This window comes from Prionailurus viverrinus, chromosome B1 (genome assembly GCF_022837055.1).
Source record: "Prionailurus viverrinus isolate Anna chromosome B1, UM_Priviv_1.0, whole genome shotgun sequence".
NCBI lineage: Eukaryota > Metazoa > Chordata > Mammalia > Carnivora > Felidae > Prionailurus > Prionailurus viverrinus.
Window position 1 is genome coordinate 146,539,531 of NC_062564.1, and position 6,328 is coordinate 146,545,858.

Below are 6,328 nucleotides of genomic sequence, written 5' to 3' on the forward strand. Positions count from 1 at the left end.
ATGGTGTTCAAATCTGAATTCAGTTCTGAACCCTGAAGCCTGGGCTCTTTCCCCTGTGCAGAATGAGGGCCAGGCGGGACATGGAGAGTTTATAACGTGGTGTCCTAAGTCCTGAACGCTGTATTTCAAAAGATCATTTTAAGCTTAGAAATTAAGGGTTATAAGAGTATCAGGAAAAGCTTCTGATGGGTGGGAAGTTGTTTAGAAGAGCAAAATGTGTCCCACCACCACCTCCATTACATCTATTTAGTAACATTTGTGGTTTGTAAACAGAGTTCATCAAAGGGGTGCAGGTGAGAGGTAGGAATGTATTTGTCCAGGGTCTTGCATTCACAGAAACTCTTACACCCCGTCTTTGATGTTAGCACAGAACAGGGTCATACCCTAAATCACAGAGATATATTCATAGAATCTTTAGTATTCAACCTTGAACTTTTTAATCCTATCATGGACAGAGAGCCTGAATGTACTGCAAAGTGCTTATATGTATGCTTTTTTTTGTTTTTGATTTTATTTTTGATTTTTTAAAATTTACATCCAAATTAGTTACCATATAGTGCAACAATGATTTCAGGAGTAGATTCCTTAGTGCTCCTTACCCATTTAGCCCATCCCCCTCCCACAATCCCTCCAGTAACCCTCAGTTTGTTCTCCATATTTGTGAGTCTCTTCTGTTTTGTCCCCCTCCCTGTTTTTATGATTTTTGTTTCCCTTCCGTTATGTTCATCTGTTTTGTCTCTTAAAGTCCTCATATGAGTGAAGTCATGATTTTTGTCTTTCTCTGACTAATTTCACTTAGCATAATACCCACATAGTTGCAAATGGCAAGATTTCATTCTTTTTTGATTGCCGAGTAATATTCCATTGTATATATATACCACATGTTCTGTATCCATTCATCCATCAATGCACATTTGGGCACTTTCCATACTTGGGCTATTGTCGATAGTGCTGCTATAAACATGGGGGTGCATGTGTCCCTTCGAAAAAGCACACCTGTATCCCTTGGATAAATGCCTAGTAGTGCAATTGCTGGGTCGTAGAGTAGTTCTATTTTTAGTTTTTTGAGGAACCTCCATACTGTTTTCCAGAGTGGCTGCACCAGCTTGCATTCCCATTATATGTATGTATTTTTAGGTTTGGTTCTTCTATCCCTCTGCAGAAAGGCCACGACCCTAGTTTGGAATTCAATTTTTTTACTTTTATTTTTTATTCTTAGTTTTTCTTTTCCCTTTTGCTTTACTTTTAAATTACAGTATAATTAACATACATTATAATAAAATCAATGTTAGTTTCAGGTGTACAAGAAAGTGATTCAACAATTCTATACATTACTCAGTGCTCATCATGGTAAGTGCACTCTTCATCCCCTTCACCTATTCAGGAAGTGCTTATATTTTTTAACAACATGAATCTATTGCAATATACTTATGCAATCTTAAAAGTGTAATTTATGGGGACCCCTGGGTGGCTCAGTCAGTTAATTGAACAACTCTTGATTTTGGCTCAGGTCATGATCTCCCTGTGCCTGAGTTCGAGCCCCACATTGGGCTCTGTGCTGATGGTGCAGAGCCTGTATGGGATTCTCTCTGTCCCTCTCTCTCTCTCTGTCTCTGTCTCTCTGTCTCTCAAAAATACATAAATAAACTTTAAAAAATTATACACAAAAATAAAGTAGTGTAGTTTATTAAGCGTATACAGTGGATTTGTTTAAAGAAGTCTTATAATCTTGTTTTGACTCTTCTCCTTTTTCTTCTTCCTCTTCTTCTCCCTCTCTCTACCTTCAATATACTAGTATTCAAAAGAGAGAGCAAAGGGGCTAGTGGCTCGTGCTCACCTTGACTTTTCAGGGGCTTTGTGAAGATACCCTATAGCACAGCAAAGCTCTACCCACCTTCACATATATGCCATTTTTCAGGGGGGAAAAATTCTGAGAAAATAAGATATTTTATCTTTCCTATGATAAATAAGCGTTCCAGATGCAGGTCTTAAGCCATGCACTAATTCTGGGTGCTTTTGGAATCCTGCAGCCCAGTAAGGTAATGTGTAGTAAGCTACCATCGGTTAGCTTTAATCATATCTACATGGCAACATAGAAAGTTTTCTTAGTGGTAAAGGCTAACACAAAGGATCTTTTGATGTTCAGTATGTTCCAACACAAGCCCCGCCTTGTGGTTAGAAAGCAGCAACACCACACTCCTGTCTACAAGAGATCTGCCAAAAGGTGGGGCTGGGAAAGTTTCAGGAAATGCAGCCAGGATTTTAGGCAAGCACGTAGCCCTCTGTTCTTCATACTTCTCATTTCTCTGGAAATGTTATTGGTTCACCAGCTTGTTTCCTGTGTGTGTATGTGTGTGCGTGCATGAGCTGTTGCATTTAAACCCCTGGGCTTGTCAGCCTTTATATCTACCTTGTCCCAGTTTCAGCTTCATCAGAATTTCCAAAGCTTCTTGGAAATTTGGCTTCCCAGATATTTCTTCTTCCATTAACAGTGTTAGAGTCAAACAAGCTTGTTCTGAATCACCTGTTTTCAGAAACACCATGAAGATTAATGTGCAGCCCCAGCAAGAGTGGCTGGTCAGGGAGTGCGGGGCTGTGAATTGTGTGTATGTGTGTGTTGGGGAAGGGGGCGGTCTGTCCATCTATTTGTTCTGGGTGGGGAGGAGTGAGAGAAGAAAGGAGATGAGAAAGGAAGAAATGAGGGAGGGTGTTATGACACCTGTTTTTCTCTCCAGAAAACGGGCATTTCCTTCACACCATTGTTAAAATGGTTACATCAAAATATCCTTGGAATACGTACCAATGCAATGTATGATAAAGTACAGCTTTAAAAAAAACAGTTGTGGCGAAATACACATAGCATACAATTTGCCATCTTAACCATTTTTTAAAAAAATTTTTTTAATGTTTATTTATTTTTGAGACAGAGAGAGCCACAGCATGAGCAGGGAAGGAGCAGAGAGAGAGGGAGACACAGAATGTGAAGCAGGCTCCAGGCTCTGAGCTGTCAGCACTAGAGCCCGACTCGGGGCTCGAACTCACAAACTGTGAGATCATGACCTGAGCCAAAGTCGGACGCTCAACCGACTGAGCCACCCAGGCGCCCTGTCATCTTAACCATTTTTAAGTATATAGTTTGGTGATATCAAATACATGCTTGCCATGATGGTTGCCACCATCAACATGGTCCCTCTTCTGAACTGTTAGTACTGCCTTTTGAATAAAAATGACCTTGGTTCACATGGAAACTCTGACAGTGGAATCACTTTTGTCTGAGGCCTCAGTCTGTCTCGTCTGTAAATTTTTAAAAGCAAACAGACAGGGTTGTTGTGCGTAATGTTTGTAAAGTGCCTAGTAGAATGAAAAATGATTGTATTTTTATTGTTACTATGATGACTTCCTGGAATTCTAGCCAAGTATTACTTCTCCATAAATGAGATGATCCCGAACCTTTTACACCACTTCCCTCACTCTTAGATCTTTGGCCAACATACCCTGTTGCTCCATAGTTTTTACATCATCATCATCATCATCGTCATTATTATTATTATTATTATTATTTTAGAACTGTGTGTATAATTCCTGTAGCAGGGAAATGGGCCCAGAGAAGCGGGGGAGAGAAAAAAAGTAGCTGCCAAGGCAAAGAACAGTCTTTAGTGCAACCCTGTTCCAACACATTCAAATGATCTCAGCAACTAGAGCAGCAAATGCTCTGAATCAGTGGGGCACGGTCAAGGTCTGGGCAGGCAGTCCTCAGCACAGCTTTGGGAGGGCAGCCTCCATCCAAGAAGTTAAGACTCAAAGACGGCGACTTCCCTGCGTACACGGCTCGTTCTTGTGACTTGTAGCTCTGGCTAACCCAACGGACAGCCTGGGAGAGCACAACCCCATTACCCCCCTAGCTCCGCCCCTTCCATCCGCTACCGCCTCACAGTAGATCAGAGCTCCATGCCACGGACGAAACGTTTACACAGGTTAAGTTTAAAGACTTCTGCAGGAATCATAATTTACCTCTATTTATAAAACCGTTCTCACTCCCAATACATTATCCCATTCAGCCCTCAAATATGACACTTTCTTCCTCTCTCTCTCCCTCCGTCCTTCCCTTCCTTCCCTCCTCAACAATTGTAATCCCTGATTACAAATATGATTCACATTCAGTGTACAACATTTGAAAAGCAAAGAAAATAGAAAAAAGAAAACAAAAATTATCTGTAATCTGTCCATTTAGAAATAAAGGTTTTGAGATGCGTCTTCCAACGTTGCATTTGTGTTTATAAGTGTATATTTTTAAATGTGTATTTTACTGTGCATACCATTGAATTGTCTATTTCAACTTCCATTCTCTTGTCAGCATTTACTATCAGTCTGTACCTACACCTCATGAGTTTTAGCATTTGTGGTATATTATAACATGTAGTTTTACCAAGTCACTTCTTTTAACCATCTCCCTATTGGAGGCCTCCCCCACTACACTAGGCTGAACCCTCCTTTATCTGATCTTGGTCACCGTAGAAATCTGCTAAATAGTCTAACCTCAAATTTCATCCCTCCACCATCCACTCATTTCTGTAGGGCAACTTTCCAAATGTGAAGCTGGCCATGCCTTTTCCTGGTTTTAATCTTTAATCTTCAATGTCTACCCCCCACCCCCTGGTCTCCAAGATACAATTTGCATGCCTCACTGCTCTAGTTGCTGAGATCAGTTGAATGTGTTGGAACAGAGTTGTGCAAAAGACTATTCTTTGATTGCCTTGGCAGCTACTTTTTCTCTCCCCCCCACCTCTGGGCCCATTTCCCTGCTACAGGAATTATACACACAGTTCTAAGATAATAATAATAATAATAATAATAATAACAACAATGCTGTAAAAAACTCTATGGAGCAACAGGGTATGTTGGCCAAAGATCTAGGAGTGAGGGAAGTGGCATCAGTAGTTGATGGTAAAAAGGTCTGGGATCATCTCATTTATGGAGAAGTAATAAGTAGCTGGAATTCCAGGAAATAATAATAATGAGGCTTGTTGATACACAAATCACACAGCGCTCAGAAACTCCCAGGGTTTCTATTTCAGAAGGTCTAGGGGGCCTGAGAATTTGCACTTCTAAAAGTTCCAAAGTGAGGTCGATGCTGTTTTTCTAGGGAACAGAACTTAAGACCTGCCGCTAGAACCTAGTATACTGTATCATAAGTAATTTTGTGTGTCTGTTTCTCCCTTTTAGACGGTGACTTCTGTATAACAAGGTCTGAACAGAATCCTAAGATTGTAGGGATCCTGATACGGAAGCCATTCCGGGCTCAGCAGCCAAGCAGCCACTGTGACCATCCACAGTCCACTTCCTCTGCAGGCTCCAGGATGATAGATTTCTGAGGCATGACTCAATATATATTTCTGTGCAATGCCACTTGACGGCATGCCACAGGAATCATGGTATGAGCCCCTTGGCTACATGTGGAATTTCCCAAGGATTTTGGAAATCTCCCTTCAAATCCCCTTTCCACAGTGAATTTTCCATCACACGTGCCTCACAGATAAGAACAACAAAACACTACTTTCCCGTGGATAAATCACCAATTACATACATGGCTGTCATTAACTTTGCTAGTAGGCGTCACAAAAAGAGAGAAAGCTACATGATATTTGCCTTAAAATTTTGGTAAGATGTTTTCCGTACGTAAATTATTTGTATTTCTCCTAAAGGGTGAGGAGCAAGAAAGGCAGAACTCCATGCGATCGAAAATACGGTGTTGTGGGAATAAAAGCCCCTTTGAATGTGACCGAAGGGAAGGTTTTCATGGGACGAATTCAGTTCCACCTACTACTCTACTAACCATATCTGCTTTCTTGCAGATGACATGTCGAGTCTAAATCTAAAACTACCAAATTCGGGGAAAAAACCAGAAAAATGTCCATTCAACTTCCCTTAAACACAAGAAGCCGGGAACCCAAGTGCTGCTTCCCTAAAATGTTCTGGTTTCATTTTCACATGTGAAATGTGCAGGTGTTAAGCCAGTCTCTGAAACAGTGCTGATAATTGTATATGGGCAATTTCTATTAAGAAAGTGCTATTAATTTCTATAGTGGTAGCTGATGAAAGAATTCCTGCTGACTCCGTATTTTCAAAGACCCCGGTTTTGGAATTTCAGTTTCCTTAAGCAAGCTTAGATTTCAGCTTTCCTTCCTAGTACCTAAAAAGACAAAGCCGGGCAACAGGAGTGATCCGGCTCCGGCACTACCAATTTTCCCTATTTTATTATTATTATTATTTTGCAGTTGTTGCCCAATCTTTATGGGGCCACCCAAATCTGTTTCTTTTATGTCTTCAT